This window comes from Apium graveolens, chromosome 5 (genome assembly GCF_009905375.1).
Source record: "Apium graveolens cultivar Ventura chromosome 5, ASM990537v1, whole genome shotgun sequence".
Classification (NCBI taxonomy): Eukaryota; Viridiplantae; Streptophyta; class Magnoliopsida; order Apiales; family Apiaceae; genus Apium; species Apium graveolens.
In genome coordinates this window covers 175,373,735-175,391,368 of record NC_133651.1, presented here as the reverse complement: position 1 = coordinate 175,391,368, position 17,634 = coordinate 175,373,735, and positions in this window count along the sequence as shown.

The following is a 17,634-nucleotide window of genomic DNA, read 5'->3' as shown; positions in this document are numbered from 1 at the left end:
AAGTGTTTAAATAAGATATACCATAGTTTAGAGTAAAGCTTTTTATGGATTATGATGAGATCATAATAGTGAGACCTAAAAAGATGATAACTCTAAACTTAAATAGTTCCTGGTCATAGGATTACTAACTGGTAATTAATAATCCACAAAGATCGGTACATACTATGCTTGCTTCATTATGAAGGATGTCTGTTCTCATAGACATTTGTGTGGTGACACTATAGCTAGTATGTAGGTGCTTATTATGGAATAAGTTCACTGAACATGACTCGCCCAGCTGAACAACTGATGGAGTTCACTCACGTGTCAGCAGTTGTTCGCTTAGTGATAGTTGTACAAGTATCCTTAGATTTGAGGTCATCATAGTCATCTTGTGTACACTGAACTATGCTTTGGTTTAGTTCTTAGTCTCCAGGGATAATTATTAGGGCTCTTCTGGGTATAGGAATTTGTACACGAAGATAGTGTATGATCAATAAAGGATCTACCCCTTCTAGTGAAGGAAGCGAATGTTCAAGGCTGATCCACTTATGCTAGTTCAGGAATCTCTGGCCAGAGTGAATGAAATTAGAAAGGAGTTTCTAATTTGCATAGAACTACGCATAGTAAATGGTAAGCAATTGATTGAATTAGATAGGCTTGACACGAGATCCATGCCTTGTATTTAATCAGAACATTGTAGGGTAGAAGGAGTTTATTGTACGGTAACTATTCACTGAAAGGTTCTTGGTATTCTAAGCAGTGAATTCATATTATCCGGATAGTCGCGATATGTTGAGAAGCATCACTCACGATGTAGAATAAATGTGATTAATTAATTAATCATATTTAATAAATTAGAGAATTTATATAAATAATGATAAAATAGTTTTATTATTATTTATTTCTACTACCGGCTTAATATTGAACCTACAGGGTCACACCATAAAAGAGAATGATTTAATGGTGGAGGAATTAATTAATAATGGCTAATAATTATTGATTTATGAAATAAATAATTAATTGGCAAATTTAATAATTGATTAAATGAGATTTAATTGATTATAAATTAATTAAGAAAAGTTCTTAATATTATTAATTAAGGATTTAATTTTTGGAAATTAAATCAAGAGAGAGAATTATTTCTAAAGTGTTTAGAAAAAGGATTAATAATTAAAAGGTGTTTTAATTATTAATGAGAATAATAAATGGGATAATAATAATATTATTTATGGGAAAATTTCAGCTAAAAATTTTGCCTATAAATACACTATTATAGACCCTATTTTATTCGAACCCACATCAAACCCGAAAACCCAAAAAGTTTGGAAAACCCAATTCTCTCCACCTCCTTCTTCCTCCTTAACATCGTTTTCTTGGTGGATACCGGTGGAGTGCTTCACACTTAAGGAGCAACTGCTAAGGATCTCTGATCGTTGTCTCCGAATTATTTTAAAAGGTTAGATTCGATCCCTCGAATTTTTATTCACGATTTATATGCTTTTATTTGGATTTTGTATGTGTAAAAGTGTTTTACCATGACCCCACTGCGTTAAAAATCGAACAATGGTATCAGAGCATAGGTTGTATGCATATAGATCTGTGGTAAAAATTTCAGAATTTTATGTGCTTGTATGAATTAATTATGATTTTTACAAGTTATATCATGGTTTAATTTTGTCTGATGGTAAATCGTTTCTCAAAATAATTTTGAATGTTGATCTGGGTTCTACAAGTGTTGTAGATCGTCTGGGTATTTTTTTCATAATTTTAGGATGTATAGATTTTTTATTATGAATTTTTGAAGTTCTTACAATTAAATTCATAATAAAATATAGATATATATATATATAATATGTTGTATATATACATTATCTGTGTTCTTGCTGCTGCTTTAAAAGAGAGTGTCTGCTGTGCACGGAAGCAAAGGAGATGTCAGGTCAGAGTTGTCAGGCACGGCAACCGAGAAAGAAAGCAACGGCGGCTGGAAAAAAAAATATATATAGGGGTGTCACGCATTCTGGGAATGCGTTACACACCTGTGACACATTCACGGAATGTGTTACACCCTTAAATGGCTTAAAAGGTGTGTAACGCATCACCGGAATGCGTTACAAGGCTTGTAACGCATTCCTGTAATGCGTTACAGCCCGACTATCCATATTAAATTTGATTTTCTGGGAGTTTCGTAACTCCGTTTTGGGCGTGCAATATACCGTTTGATTCGTTTTTCCGAGACGGATCTAATGGAGTGATCAATTTTAGTTTATATAAAAGTTTTGAACTGTTTATATTTTTATGAAGTGTTTTAAAGCTATTTTTGACTGTTTTTAATTGCTTTTAAATGCTTCATGTGATACATAGAGATGTATAATGCTTAGTTCTATGTGCTAGATGATATAACATGCCTACCTTGATGTTTATTCATGTTGATATATGTGATATATGCTTAGTTTATCATGCGATAGATTTAGGTGAACTTAAATGAACATAAGGCGTTTGTTAGACAACCTAGTATAGTGAAATTGTTTCATAACCTTAAAAACAATATTATGAATACAATCATGAGATTCTTGTGTTTGTGAAACACGTAATTGAATATGAATTTTCGATATGAGAGAAATGATGATTCTGTCAACAACAGATTTCTATCTGTAAGAAAGGGTTATTAAGTGACGCCTCTTGACAATGCTCCACCCGATCTGGGAATCATCTGATTATTGATTATTGATTTGAAATATTTAATTTAAAAGGAAGAATTTCTTTATAATATGATTATGATTGTAATGTAATATAATCCCTCTAAAATTAAATAATATCAAGTAGTAATTGGCCAATGACACAACGGGCTTGTGTCGGTCATAGCCTTCCAACATGATAGAAAAGTAGTTCTTATTTTTGAATCATTGTCGGTTCGTGCTACAGCCGAGGGCTTTGATTTCGAAATAAGAAATACTTGTCTATTACATAGAGATGTGTACATTGAATAAGAATCTAAAGGTCGTTACGTGCCACAGCCGTGGGCCTTTGGGGACTGATTCAATTGTACGGAATGTTGGGTTAGACTTGACTTAAAATATTGAGTTTGTCGTGCCACAACCGTGACTCAATTATTCAAGAGGCTAAAGTTTGATTAGGGAATAAGATTAGATGTAATTGACAAGAGTTGTCTGCCTATTGAACATTACATGGCGTTTCGTGCCACAGCCGGGGTTGTGTAATGGAATGTAGGATCCCTATTCCCACTAGCATTATGAATGCTTAATTTTTCACGTAGGGGGTTGAATAGATTAGATAAACTAGTGGGAGCCACTTATGAATAAAGACCCGATTCATATAGTGTTTTGAAATGAAATCGAATATTTGCTAAGTGTTGTTATGTGTTTATCATTTACAGATTTACTTTGTACGTTATGTCTTCTGCACTATCACTCAGGAGCATACTAGATGCTCATAAATTGACTGGTCCTAATTATGCTGACTGGCTTCGAAACTTGAGAATTGTTCTCAGGATTGAGAAGCTGGAATACGTGATTGACTCACCTAAGCCTACCGAACCTGCTAGTGATGCACATAATGATGAACATGTTGTGTATCGTAGGTGGATAGATGATGCAAATGTTGCTCAATGCATCATGCTAGCTTCCATGAACATTGAGCTACAGAAGCAACATGAGCATATGGATGCTCACACTATCCTCATGCATCTACAAGAGTTGTATGATGTGGCAGGGAGGACAGCTCGATATGAGATATCGAAGGAGCTGCTCGGTTGTAGGATGTCTGAGGGATCATCTGTGAATGACCATGTACTTAAGATGATCAATTTGATTGAACGTCTTGGACAACTTGGTTTTGCAATGGATGGGGAGCTGAGCCAAGACTTGGTCTTGCAATCACTTCCGAGTTCGTTCTCGCAGTTTGTTGTGAACTTTCACATGAATAAGTTGGATGTCAGCCTGCCTGAACTCCACAACATGTTGAAGACTGCGGAATCGAATTTTGCCCCTAAGACGAGTTCTGTTCTTCTAATTGGTGAAGGTTCCAATCCTAAGAAAAGGAAGAGGAACCCTTCCAAGAAGAAGAAAGTAGGTGAGAAAACGCCGGTTCCACCAAAAGCTGAAGACCCCAAGAGCAAAGTTGTTTGCTTTCACTGTAACAAGGTGGGGCACTGGAAGAGGAACTGCAAGGTTTACCTTGCAGAATTGAAGAAGAAGAAGGGTAGTGAGACTACCGCTTCTGATTCAGGTATGTTCATGATAGAAGTGAATATGTCATTAAATCAAATTTCTACTTGGGTATTAGATACCACATGTGGTTCTCATATCTGCAATTGTTGCAGGGACCAAGGAGAAGTAGACTCTTGAGGAAGAGGAGGTGATTCTACTGATGGGAAATGGAGCAAGAGTTGCTGCTGAAGATGTAGAATCATTTCATTTACATAGGCCTACGGGCAAGACTATTGTTTGAAATAATTGTTATTTTGTTCCCTCGATTGTGAGGAATATTATTCCCATGTTAGACTTGGCTGGATTTTCATTTATTATTGAGAATAATGAATGTTCTATTCTTAGAGATAATATTCTTTATGGACGTGGTGCTTTAAATAATGGTCTGTATGTATGTGACATAATTTATTTCAGATTGAACAAACTAATAAAAGAAAAGGGATGATGAAAATCTCACTTTATAGTGGTATTGCAGTCTCCATTTAGTAGACATGGAGAGAGGGCTGCAAATTTGCTAGGAATGGTACACACAGATGTATGTGGACCAATGTCTACGCAAGCCATGGGTGGATTTTCATACTTCATTACTTTCATAGATGATAGATCTGGATTCGGATATGTGTTTGATGAAACACAAGTCTGAGGCCTTTGAAAAGTTCAAAGAGTATAAGTATGAAGTGAAGAAACAACCAAACATAGTATTATAACTCTTCGATCAGATCGAGGTGGTGAATACTTTAATGGAGTGTTTCTAAATTATCTCTAAGTAAATGGTATAGTCTCCCACTGGACTCCTCTAGATTGGTATCTGAAAGGAGAAATCGAACTTTGTTAGACATAGTTCGGTCCATGATGAGCTATGCAAATCTTCCAGTATTCCTATGGGGTTATGCATTGCAAACCTCAGCATAATTACTGAATAAGGTGCCTTCCAAAATCTGTTCCTCAAACTTCGTATGAGATATGGAAAGAAAGGAAACCGAGTCTTAAACACGTTAAGATTTGGGGATGTCCAGCTTATGTCAAGTAAGTTGACCCAGATAAGCTGGAATATCGATCCGTAAAATGTAGTTTTGTGGGATATCCTAAAGAGAGTTTAGGGTGTTGCTTTTACACCGATCATTAGGTGTTTGTCTCCAGACATGCTACCTTCTTGGAAAAGGAGTTTATCCTTGAAGGAAACAGTGGGAGCAAAATTGAACTTGATGAAGTTCAAGAAGCACAAACTACTACAGATCAAGTGGAAACACCTGTTCTGACTGAACAACCTTTTGTGGAACAGCCCATTCATAGGTCAGGGAGAGTGTCTCGCCAACATGAGAGGTATTATGGCCTTGTCATTAAGAATGACAATGAGTTGTTGATCATTGATGATGACGACCCTGTGACCTATAATGAGGCTATGAGTAGTGTTGACTTAGAGAAATGGCATAGTGCCATGAAATCCAGAATGGAATCTATGTATACGGTATACAAAAGATAGATTATAGCAGATGGCCAGGTGGAGACCTTTAAGGCCAGGCTTTTGGGAAAAGGATTCAAACAAAGGCAATGGATTGACTTTGATGAAACCTTTTACCTGTAGCCCTGTTAAAATCAGTTCGGATTTTGCTTGCGAATACTGTTTACTACGACTATATGATCTGGCAAATAGCCAGATGGTTTTCTTTCCAAGAGAAATGAAAACCTAGTGTGTAAGCTACTGCGAACCATATGTGGTTTAAAGCAAGCTTCTCGAAAGGTGGAACATTCGTTTTGATGAGACAATCAAAGAGTTTGATTTTATCAAAAACGCAGATGAACCATGCGTCTACAAAAGGGTTAGTGGGAGCACGGTAACATTTCTTGTATTGTATTGAATTAGAGTTGACACACATAACAACATAGCAGACCCACTCACAAAGCTACTTTATGAAAGTCACTTTGATCGTCATGAAGCCAAGATGGGTATTAGATACCAGAGTGATTGGCTTTAGTACAAGTGGGAGATTGAAAGGAATATGTCCTAAGTCCAATCATGTATTAGGATTTAGGAATAACTTTTATGTAATCTGTTTTGATTTCATTGATATGAATAAAGACTTGTTTTGTTTTTATTACTGGCTTTATCTATTTAAGTGTTTAAATAAGATATACCATAGTTTAGAGTAAAGCTTTTTATGGATTATGATGAGATCATAATAGTGAGACCTAAAAAGATGATAACTCTAAACTTAAATAGTTCCTGGTCATAGGATTACTAACTGATAATTAATAATCCGCAAAGATCGGTACATACTATGCTTGCTTCAATATGAAGGATGTCTGTTCTCATAGACATTTGTGTGGTGACACTATAGCTAGTATGTAGGTTCTTATTATGGAATAAGTTCACTGAACATGACTCGCCCAGCTGAACAACTGATGGAGTTCACTCACGTGTCAGCAGTTGTTCGCTTAGTGATAGTTGTACTAGTATCCTTAGACTTGAGGTCATCATAGTCATCTTGTGTACACTGAACTATGCTTTGGTTTAGTTCTTAGTCTCCAGGGACAATTATTAGGGCTCTTCTGGGTATAGGAATTTGTACACGAAGATAGTGTATGATCAATAAAGGATCTACCCCTTCCAGTGAAGGAAGCGAATGTTCAAGGCTGATCCACTTATGCTAGTTTAGGAATCTCTGGCCAGAGTGAATGAAATTAGAAAGGAGTTTCTAATTTGCATAGAATTATGCATAGTAAATGGTAAGCAAGTGATTGAATTAGATAGGCTTGACACGAGATCCATGCCTTGTATTTAATCGGAACATTGTAGGGTAGAAGGAGTTTATTGTACGGTAACTATTCACTGAAAGGTTCTTGGTATTCTAAGCAGTGAATTCATTTTATCCAGATAGTCGTGATATGTTGAGAAGCATCACTCATGATGTAGAATAAATGTGATTAATTAATTAATCATATTTAATAAATTAGAGAATTTATATAAATAATGATAAAATAGTTTTATTATTATTTATTTCTACTACCGGCTTAATATTGAACCTACAGGGTTACACCATAAAAAAAGAATGATTTAATGGTGGAGGAATTAATTAATAATGGCTAATAATTATTTATGAAATAAATAATTAATTAATTGGCAAATTTAATAATTGATTAAATGAGATTTAATTGATTATAAATTAATTAAGAAAAGTTCTTAATATCATTAATTAAGGATTTAATTTTTGGAAATTAAATCAAGAGAGAGAATTATTTCTAAAGTGTTTAGAAAAAGGATTAATAATTAAAAGGTGTTTTAATTATTAATGAGAATAATAAATGGGATAATAATAATATTATTTATGGGAAAATTTCAGCTAAAAATTTTGCCTATAAATACACTATTATAGACCCTATTTTATTCGAACCCACATCAAACCCGAAAACCCAAAAAGTTTGGAAAACCCAATTCTCTCCACCTCCTTCTTCCTCCTTAACATCGTTTTCTTGGTGGATACCGGTGGAGTGCTTCATACTTGAGGAGCAACTGCTAAGGATCTCTGATCGTTGTCTCCGAATTATTTTAAAAGGTTAGATTCGATCCCTCAAATTTTTATTCACGATTTATATGCTTTTATTTGGATTTTGTATGTGTAAAAGTGTTTTACCATGACCCCGCTGCGTTATAAATCCAACACGTTATTAGTTAGACAAGATCCAATTAAAGAGCGTTAAGTAATTGTCTAACTCGTACGATCCGTTTTAAGATTTGACAAATTACGAAATGTTTATATGAGACAAGTAATAATCCCCCGGGGAGCTCTAAAGATGCTAGAAGGGATTACACTTAAACTTCGTAATTATTTTATGAGCACGAATGAGTGTTAGCCAAGATCCAATTAAAGTGCAAAAAATAATTGGCTAACTCGTACTTGTGTCAAATATAATCTCCCCTTGGAGATAAAGTACTTTTCTTTTTAGATCTTCTTGTTGGAATGATTTTTATGAAGATCAAGTACTTATTCGAATTCGGAGTTCGACTCTAAGTTCTCCCCGAGAACTTCCTTTATAAGAGAACTTGTATTAGAGCTTACGATGAAGTAGAGAAGTTAAGTACAAGGCTTAAATACAAAGAACTCAAATAAGAAGCTAAAACTAACCACTTTTGAAAAACGGTCGGAAAAGTTTGCCGGAAAAATTCGCTGGAGGTTCGGCCGGATTTTGGTACTTTGGTCGAACTTGGGCAGCCCTTCGGGAGGTCGGGAAGTGGTAGTGGATGAGCTCATTTGGTGGGATAAAGCTTGGTTGAGTGAAGCTAAGCTTGGGTTTCAAAAACCTTGTATATATGTAAGTATATAGAAGAGAGAGAAGGTTTTTGAGAAGAAGTGTGTGTATAGAATTTGAAAGAGATGAAGAGAAGCACTTCTTAAAAAAATCCCAGCAACTTTATGGCTCTTTAGCTTGAATAAAATGGGTTGGGGTGGCGGTTTATTTATAGGAGGAGTTGGGTGGATTGAATGATTGAGATTTGAGAAGGAATGAATAGTGGATGGAGTGTATTACATGAATTGATGACATGGCAAGTAGGTTGTGTTTCTTTGCAAGTGGGAAGGAAGCACAAGCTAGTATCCATTCAAATCTCAGCTGATATATATATATATATATATATATATATATTAAATATATATTTTCCTTTTCTTTTAATCATTCTTTAATTACTTTAATTAAGGATTAAGCACCTTTAATTATGACCACCCCAAAAACTCTTAAATAAATATCATAAAAAATATGATAATTACCTAAATATTATAAAATGATGTCCTGCAAGTTTTGGTCAACTTTAGTCAATGGCAACTAGGTCAAATGTGGTCAACTGTGGGACCAACTGCCTCAATTTTTTGCCCGGACAAAAGTTTTTTGAATGCTATCAAATTTTTACCATACTTATAAAACACCATTTAAATGATCCATACCAAATTTCAAGTCATTATAGCATGTGGAATTATTTTATTTAAAAATGAAACTGTTCTATCAGCCTTTCTTCCGAATAAAAAATATCGTTAGTCTTGAAATAAAGGAGATGGATCTTTTGACCAAAGTTTTGACTTGTATAAATACTTAAAATATATTTTCTAATATATAAAAAATATATTTGAGTGGTGGGAAATATTTTTGAGGATTTTTGAATAATTTTCTCTGAGAAATACTGATTTTACGAAACGGGAGAAAATTACTTTACGAACACACATAATGGGTGTAAAAATGGATATTAATACTTCAACCATGAATATTAATAAAATTTGAGTAAAAACTCTTTTGAAGGATGTAACAAATATTTAGGAGCGAAGAGTAAAACATTTTTGATATAGCACGAGATCTCTAAAGAGTATTTCTGCAATATTCCTTATTCGGGCTTGTTGCCATATTCCTGTTGCAACACAGATCTAAGAAATATCATATCTTGATGTTTCTTATTTGATCATATTGCCTTAGAGATATATTCCATAAAGATATAGTTTTGATATTTTGGAAGAATGTAATATCTCTTTTATCTGTTTAAAAGACATTATTTTGCTAGTTTGACTTTTTGATTTTGATTTGGATTAATTAAATTCATGTCCTAACGGAGAGGATCTACGAGTTCTTAATTTTATGTTTAATCGCACAAATACCAAAATAAATAATATATCGAAGATATCCTTTCAATCTTCCTCTTTTTGGTATTTGCCAAACAAACATAAAATTAATAGGGTGTGCTTCCCCTTGGTGTATGCATGAATTTTTGAAAAATATTTTGCACATAAAGCATTTATATACTTAGAGATTAAATCTCTTTCTTGAGATCCCGCAAAATACTTTGTTAGATGTATCATACAATAATAGAAGCACATATATAGATCCTTGTATATCAAAAAGATATCCATATTCAAAAATTTTGAAAAAAATTTGAACATTAAGGCATTAAGGGGTCCAATTTCTCTTCCCTTTTTGTTTGGTACATGCCAAAAAGAATATGTAGAATTTTATGTAAAAAGCATTAACGTTAGAAAACATGGCATTTTGATTAATATTTCTAGTCAAATACATGTATTTGAGCATGTAGAAATTAATAATATGATATGCATGGTAAGTTTGGTCTGTTTTTGTATGTATGGAAAGAAAGCAGTTAAAACAATACTTTTGAGATATAATACATGTAGTTTAGCATTAGGAAGAGATTCTTATACATGCATGGTTTGACCGAAAAGATAGCATATTGTTTGTACAAAATCCAGTGTTTGATTATATCTATTTATGATGAGTCTTTTTTTACTCTTATTGATTACCAAAGATTGCAGTATAAAAATAGTTTTGATAAGTATGATGGTGTGACTTAGTCGTCTGATAGAACTATACTTAAATCAATGATCAGTCAATTTAGTTTTAGCAAGTTCTTTTCAGTTTGATAGAATTCATGTAGCTTTAGACAAATTGGATTTAAGCCAATCTTTAATTTTGTTCAATTTTTAAAGACCATAATTCATGTAAATACTTCCTTAGTGATTGACATTCTAGCATACATAATTTTCAATCACAATTTAAAAAAACTGTCACTAATGCAAACAATGTTCATTTTACAAGGTCTGAGATCTAATACATTCTATTCGATCAAATCGACTTTGCCAGCTACTGTCATATTACAACATCTAATTACTAATACATTCTATTTCTATTTCAGAGCCAAGTAGCAGATTATACATTTTGGAAAGCTAATACATTCTAAAGAGCTGGACTTTTCAAAACAATCTATTACACATACAATGAAACTCAATATATTTTACTCATTCACTTACCATAAAAGATTCAGTTGGATTGGTTTAATACCGGGACTTAATACAACAGCTTGATGTGTGTGTGGAAATAGGATTATTATAGGTTAAGAATATATACCTGCCATACCTTAGCAGAATGAGACTTGATGATGTTAACATAATGTTTCCATAAGCTAAGCTTGATCAGTTTTGAGATGTGCATGCGTGTGGTTAGCCTGCATATTTGTTAGATAATACACACATATACCAGTTACCAAATAGCTTAACTTTCAGCTGATCTAAAAGAAACAGGAGCAAACATTTATAGAAAGTTAATTTGACAGTCAATTTGGTAGATAAGATTAAACTGACAGAGTAATCTAAAGACAGTTTTTAGAAATAATCAACTTTATAGATTAGTGACAGAGCTGATTAGGGAATATCATAAAACATGACACTAAGCCAGAATGCATCACCAACCGTAAACACAAATTCATATTCTAATACTAAGACTCGGAGAATTTTAAAGTCAGAATTGGCTGTGTTCCTGCATAGATTTGTTAGTGAATTTAAGAGCAAAAAGTATAGTATAAATATGACAAAGTATGCAACACTAGATGTAACAGAATCTAGATTATATTATATTGAACAAAAGTGTTCATATCAATCAGTGTGGTTTACTGATTAAATAGAACAAAGTTCTGCACATGTCTTACAGATTACACAGCACTACAAGTGCATACACTCCAGTAGGTTCAACCAAATTACAACAGAGTTAAGGTTACAAACATCAAATCAGAAATCCAAAGGTTTAATTTAAATTACACCAAAAGAAATACAACAGATCAGTAATAGATCAGCAAAAAGGGTGCAGAAGCAGCAACACAGCAAGGCACTTAATCATTCAGTAGCAAGAACATCAACACAGATCATCCAATAACATTACCATCAGCATCACATACATGGATTAAATCAGGAAGATTATCAATCAATTGACCTCTAGCTTCCACACTTACTTCTTCTAACTCATGAATCATTGCAGTGTTCTCACTCAAAGGAACTTGAAAGTAATTGACAATTTCTTGGTCAGACATGCAATTTGGTCATACTGTAGATGCAGCTAGGTTTTCTAAATATGCAATCCTATGTTTACAAGATGCAGTGATGCCTTCTAATTCTCCTACCTTTTCCTTAACCTCATCATTTTTAGTTTTTACTCTCTTAAGTTCCATTTTTAGTTCATTAAACATGGCCTTGATAGACTCAAATTTAGAGAGAAAGACATCTTCCTCTCTGATGAACTGAGGAATGACAACAGGGGTGCCCTCTTGAGGTTCACAGTGCATCAGGGGCACTTGTGGCCTAAAATGGTCATTGGTGATTTATGAATCAGCCAGATTTGGAAAGATTTCAGGCATTGGAATGTTGCAGATTGCAAAGAGAGAAGTAATTAACATACCATATGGCATGTAATCAACAAGATGGGCATTTATCATGTTCAAGAGAGTGACATAGGAGATACTGAAATTGATTTTGTTATTAGCAAGCAGATGCATGATTTTCATATCAAAGAAGTCAAAATATTTGCTCTGATTAGGCTTAGGCATAACATTAGACCTAATAATGAGAGCAAGGTGCTGAAAAGTGCTAGTGAAATGTTTAAAGTGAATACCACAGTTGACATCACAGAGACCATCAGGCACATCAGACTTACAAAACACAAATAGAGAAAATATGTCCTCACATGGCAACTCACATAGATGAAGAGGTAAATGCAGTGCTCTATTTATGCTCTTGTTATCTACACATATAACTTTCCTATTCACTGTAGTAGTGAAATGCAAGATGCCCTCTACCCCTTTATTTATGTTCATGTTGCAATAAAATTCCCCCATGAGATGAGTGAAATATTATTTTCCTAGATTGTACATTAACCATCCCATTTAGCCCTTCTAATGATGAACTCCACTTCACCTTTAACATCCACACAAGTGCCAGGTTGGACATTTTTTATGAGTTCAAGAAACTTTTTGGAGTTTGATTGGTTAGATAGTTTTGGTGGTGGAGGTTTTGGTTTGTTCATGTTTGGGCTAGGGTTTGGTTCTTGTCTGAGATTGGCTTTCCTGGTATAGACTTGTGGTTGGAAAGGCTTAGTTGGTCTAGGGTTAGGGGAATGAGGGTTCTGAAATTTTCTGCTTTGGTAGAAAGGAATGGTGTGATTTTTGTATCCATTTCTGAGTTATTTAGGTGGAAAATGTCTTTTATAATAGTGTTTAGGATATGAAGATTGAACAGTTTTGAAGCCTGATGATTTGTGATGGTGAAACTGATTTTTCTCCATATCTTCAAGAAGATATGGGTTCTCAATCAGTGGTCTGGGTTTAGGGTAAAAAAGGTTAGCATTTGGGTTCATGTTGCAAATGAAGTGGAGTAATACAAAATGAACTGTGTTTTTGTGTGTGAATGCAGCAAGTTAAACAAGTATATATGCATGCACATAGCACATAATACAATTTAAGTTAGAAAAATAATTTTCTGGAAAATAACTTTCACTGTTCATGAACAATGATTTTCATTAAATGTAGTTGGCAAAGAGTTTGATGTGCAGAGGCATGGTTTACATAATTCCAAATCCTAGGTATGTATATAATGCAGCTAGGGTATGAATTTTGAGAGATGGCATATGCAACTGGTACTAGGAAATACTGTTTTAGTACTGTTAGAAGTACAAAAAGTACATAGATTTGGGAGAATGTGTGACATAAAGGTGAAAAGCAGCTTACTCTACCACATAGACTCTAGCAAGTGACAATCAAAGCATTTAAGGATGTTCATATTTGAGAAAAGATTAATGCAGATAGATTGTTACTTTTTGGAACTGAATTTAATGTTCTGAAAAATTTGAATGTTTAATTGATAGGGGTAAATAAATTGTGATAGTATAATTAAATACTGCAAGGTATGGGCTGCTAGGCCCAATAATAAGATGTATAATATTCAGACCAGAAAGGATAAGCCTGATGGACCAGATCAGGCCTGGTGGAATAAAAAAGGCCCAAAAGCCCTGATTATTAATTAATTTCGTAATTAATTAATAAGGGAAAAATCAGCTATTGAGAAGAGTCCCGATAAGGATATAAATCCTTATAGATTAGCCTCAAGGGGACCTAAAAGGATAAGGAATCAGCTTCCTACTTCCTAGGACTCCTAAGTCTATCCTAATTCAGAGGCTTGTCCACCAAGTCTCCTATACCAAGTCCAATTCAAGGACTCCCACATCTATATAAGGGGCCTCACCCCACAAATCAGAACTACGTTTTTTGACTTGATCCTTGGCAATCAGCAAGGTACGTAGGCATCTTGTTAAGGCAGATTGAGTCGCGAAACACAAGAGCAGTCAAATCAAGCCTTGAAGCTCACGTTCCTTAATACTAAATACAGCAATTATATATATATATATATATTAGTTTTTTATCCATAACATTTGGCGCCGTCTGTGGGAAGACAACAACAACTATGGCGAGAACACGGAGAACAACTGGAGCTATAGAGGAAGGAACACCATCAGAGACAACCCAGGTGATTTCATCAACCGTGGAGGTTCCTCCCCATTCAACTTATGCATCTACTCAGGAGGAAGCCCAGATAGGGGCAACTCAACCCCAGCTATAAGGGACAACTCCCCCGATTCAAGGTACGAATCCTCAAGTTCAACAAATACATATACCTGTGAATTCTCGACCCGTCGGGTATGAATATTCAACTATTGTTACTACTAACCCCCCTTATGGGATGCCCCTTCACCCTGAGGTTGGAGGAAGCGGATATGCTGGGCGAAGCGAAGCACGAGGGCGGTCGCCCCCCTATATACGAGGTTTGGGTCCTATCCCTAAGGATCGGGAATTTTCTGGTCCATACACTGAGAGAGACTCCGAATCTTCGGATGATGAAGTGGCCCCGAGAAGGAGGCGTCCTGGAAAAGAGCCAATGGCCGATGGAAGGCAACGCCCCCAAAGCACCCCAGGGGCGAATCCCCAAGTAGTGCAGGAAAGGATCAGGGCTCATGAGGCTGAAATCCAAAGGCTGAGGCGTGATTTGGAGGCTCACCAGGCCACCAGACCCCGCATACCTCCTAGGGGGAAAAATCCTCCTCCTATCATAGACCTGGATGGTCCGGTAAGAAGAAGGGTTGCTGTCCCAAGAACTGATCCAAGCAATCTCCTTCCCCTTGGAGATCCTGACGATCCAACTCCACCCTTCACAGAAGAGATAATGAATGCCCATATCTCAAGGAAATTCAAGATGCCCACTATCAAAGCCTATGATGGCACGGGAGACCCCGCTAATCATGTTAGGACATTCTCTAATGCACTGCTGCTGCAACCCGTGAATGATGCTATAAAATGTCGGGCCTTCCCTCAAACCCTGTCGGGTATGGCTCAAAGATGGTACAGTCGCCTACCCCCAAATTCTATTGGATCGTTCAGAGAATTAAGTCAGGCTTTTATTAAGCAATTCATCAGTGGAAGAGTCCATGAGAAAAGTTCAGCATCTCTTATGAGTCTTGTGCAGGGAGCTAAGGAATCCTTGTGGGAATACCTGAATCATTTTACAAAGGAGGCTTTAAAAGTCCCAGACCTTGATGATAAGGTAGCCATGATAGCACTGCAACAAGGAACCAGGGATGAGTTTTTCAAGATGTCCTTGGCCAAACGTCCCCCTGAAAATATGTTGCAGCTCCAGGAGAGGGCAGGGAAGTATATCAAGGTTGAAGAAAGCATGAGGAAGACCGCAGTAAGTAATGAGCCCACTGGAGGCAAGAAGCGAAAAACTGATTTGGAGTATATCGCTAAGGACAAATATCCTAGAACCGAACAAAACCCTGATTCAACCCCCAAGAAGGGAGGACCTGGGCAAAAGTTCACTAAATACACTAAGCTGAATGCTCCCAGAAGTCAGATTTTGATGGAGATTGAGAAAGACAAAGATATTCGCTGGCCTAAGCCCTTGAAGGCTGATCCCACCAAGCTAGATAAGGGCAAGTATTGCAGGTTTCACAAAGATGTTGGCCATGACACCGATGAGTGTAGGCAATTGAAAGATGAAATTGAGTTTTTGATTCGAAAAGGAAGATTGAACAAGTATACTGGAGATGGAGGGGACAGAAATAATAATGGAAGGAAGAACTTTGAAGATCGTAGGAGAGACCAAGACGATCAGGGGCGGAATCCCCAACCTAGAGGGCCGGTTATAAATGCAATTTTTGGAGGACCGCGATGCCCTCGAGGGCCAGTGATAAACACGATCTTTGGAGGTCCAACTGCTGCTGGATTGTCCAAAAATTCCAGAAAGGCATATACTAGGGAGGTTATGCATATTGTTGGAGAAGCTCCGAAGAGGGCCAGGACAGAAGTAACATTGGCTTTTGATGATTCCGACCTAGAGGGTGTGAAGTTTCCCCATGACGACCCGCTGGTCATAACACCGATAATAGGAAATAGCCCGGTTAAGAGGGTCCTTGTGGATAATGGTGCTTCTGTGGATATTTTGCTCCACGACACCTTTCTAAGAATGGGGTATAACGACTCCCAGTTGACACCAACCGACATGCCGATATATGGATTTGCTGGAGTAGAATGTCCTGTGGAAGGGATAATTAAATTGCCAACCACCATAGGTACGGAACCAAGGCAAGCAACGCAAATGCTGGATTTTGTGGTGGTAAAGGCTAGTTCAACTTATAATGCTATCATGGGGAGAACAGGGATACATGCCTTTAAGGCAGTCCCCTCTTCCTACCATTCAGTCATGAAGTTTCCCACCCGAAACGGGATTGGAGAAGAGAGAGGAGATCAAAAAATGGCTAGAAGTTGTTATGTAGCCTCTTTGAGGGCAGATGGAGTCGGGGGGCAGGTTCTTCCTATTGAAGATATGGATGTTCGATAAAATGATGAGAATAGAGGAAGGCCAGCAGAAGAATTGGTTTCGGTTCCTTTAGACCCCGAGAATCCTGAGAGGATGACTTTCATTGGAGCCACATTAGAGGAGCCTCTTAGAGGGAAGTTAGTGAAATTTTTACAAGAAAATAGTGATGTGTTTGCATGGTCAGCAGCTGATATGCCAGGCATAGACCCGGAGTTAATTACTCACAAGCTAAACGTGGATCCAAGCCGGAAGACAGTAAAACAAAAGAAAAGAAATTTTGCCCCGGAAAGACAGGAGGCTATAAAACAGGAAGTAGAAAAGCTCTTAGAGGCTGGTTTCATTGAGGAGATTCAATTTCCGGAGTGGTTAGCAAACCCTGTAATGGTGAAGAAGGCTAATGAAAAGTGGAGGATGTGTATAGACTTCACTGATCTGAATGATGCATGCCCCAAAGACTGTTTCCCGCTGCCTAGAATTGATATTTTGATTGATGCCACTGCTGAACATGAGATGCTGAGTTTCATGGATGGATTTAGCGGATACAATCAGATCAAAATGCATAAGAATGACATTCCAAAGGTATCATTTATCACTGACTTTGGTGTTTATTGTTATCTTGTTATGGCGTTTGGTCTCAAGAATGCAGGAGCCACCTATCAGAGGTTGGTGAATAAAATTTTTAAGGATCTTATTGGGAAGACTATGGAAGTCTATGTTGATGACATGCTAGTCAAGAGTCTAGTAAA